We start from the raw sequence: 2,310 nt of genomic DNA on the forward strand, positions 1-2,310 counted from the left end.
TTTTAGCTCTTTGGCTCAAAGACTTGTTCTTGAGTCATAGTGTTTAAAAGTGCCCACACACTAAATCGGAATCATACTCAAAGACTCTAGTAGTAGAAACTTTCGTGGTTAGTCACAGGTTCGAAAAGACTAGTGGGAGAGGCGAGCTGCGTGGGGGAGACGAGCGTTTCAACCTTCCTAAGGCTTCTCAACGTTCAACCTCTATTCAAGGTTGGTACCAAGTAAAAACTAAATGTAGTTTTAAAATTTTAAATTATATGTTCATGAACTTTGTCTAGGTTGTAAAAACGTTTTACGTGTTTTTAAATAAATTTTTTATATTACGCCGCTTGCTAGAAGCGATAAATCTTTTCTTAATCCTAGATCTATTCCAACAGTAGTCCCACTGGCTGCAGTTAAGCATTCGGTACCAGAATTTCCGTTAACTTCTGATACTGTTGCCCAGGGTTAGATATGGCAGTTGATATTTCTTGTGATGTGTGATTATTTTAACATCTTTAATTTGTAATTATATTTTTAAATAAAGGTAAAACAAAAGCTCGAATAGTTAACAAACTCATTTACAAGATCCAAACAAAATGTAGTCCCCATTAAGGGTATTAAGATTGTATTAACTAACCGTATAAACTGACAGCGTAAAGTATTATCCTTCAACATACGAGTCTATCGAGCTGGTCGATTAGTAAGATCTGTACTCTCATACAACAAATTTATATCTTGCTATCATCTACATACAAAAATCTAGTAGTAATCACATGAGATGATGAAACACGACTAATCCCATCCAAATCCAAAACAAAGCAAAAATAATAATACACAACGACATAAATTATATTGCTAGAGTCATTAAAATTGAACGAACAAAAGTATAAACGAATATCTGTGGTGGATTATAAAGAAAAGAAGATGATTTATTTGTTTTCTTTTCACAAACTAACGAAGGAAAAGACGTTCATCTTCAATTAATGACTTATAAGTAAAACTCACAATTTCGGGTTTTGTGACATGGGAGTGGTCGACTCCATAGTTTATATAAATATGTTGAGAACATGTTGAATGAGAACACGTCAGTTTTTACACATCGATAAAATAAATTTTTAAGCTCAAAGCTTTTACTTACAACTCATTGGTATTTTCATAATTACCTCATCCTAAGGTAGATATATGTAATCCCACGGGAAGTTTACGATGAACCGATACATCAAAGCTTAGTCATATGACTTAGCCTCGTAGGGACTACATTATTAAAAAAAATTATATTTGATATTTGCGGCAATTTTACAATTTAACATACATATTTTAGGGGTAAATTTGCGATTTTTGTGATATATTGTGCGATTTTTGAAGCATACTGTGAGAGGCGTTCAATCCGCTCTCGTGGGTGCTTCTCTTGTGTTGGCCCTATATATGTAGATTAGAGGTTGGTTGTAGCAAAACTACAAGGACATCAGATTTTTTTTTGTTAGACATTTGTTTTCAGTTTGATATAAATGATATATACCTCCCCCCATCAAGTATATTGTATCGCAAGTGCCATCCTTTTCGTAAATTTTTTTTTTTACAAAAAAAAGAAAAAAAATTTTGAACTCCCCAAAATACCCTTAATGAAATAACTCTTTACTTTCTACTTTATATAAAGAAAATTAAATCAAAATTTTTTTTTAGAAAAAATTAAGGATTTTTTTTTATAAAGAGATATTGTGATTTTTTTTACAATACATAAAAATTTATTTTATTAAGGGCATTTTGGGTAGTTCATTTTTTTGTTAAAAAATAAACGAAAATGGTGGTATTTGTAATATATCATATTTTTAGGGAGGTATGTGTCCTCATTTATATTAAATTGAATGAAAATGTCTGATATTTCTAAATATTGATGAGATAAGTTGGACATTTCGAGTAAACACATGAGATGGTGTTGATATGTTCTCTTTATTTTTTTGTGATTTTGTCCCATATTTTTTTTCCCAATATTTGGTATTTTCATACCAGGAGTATATATAATGGAGAAAAATATTCAATACTTCTAATGTTTTAAAGCTCTTGTGTAAATTATTGATGATTTTAAGGACCAAAGATTTATAAAAAAAATGCAGTAAACATAGTAACATATAGTACAGTCATGTTTATCCCAATCCCATAGCACTATTGAAACAATATTGTAGCATGAGAAATAAGGTTTCAAAACCATTGGCTCTATTGATAAATGAGTACATAGTATAGAACTATAGATCTCTTTCAATGATTATCTTTCATTTTGTTTGTTGTTGTTTTTTTTTTTTTTTTGTCTTTATTGTGTCAACGACCTGT

Source organism: Urtica dioica, chromosome 3 (genome assembly GCF_054948205.1).
Source record: "Urtica dioica subsp. dioica isolate 48M chromosome 3, U.dioica_male_clone48M_v1_H2, whole genome shotgun sequence".
Classification (NCBI taxonomy): domain Eukaryota; kingdom Viridiplantae; phylum Streptophyta; class Magnoliopsida; order Rosales; family Urticaceae; genus Urtica; species Urtica dioica.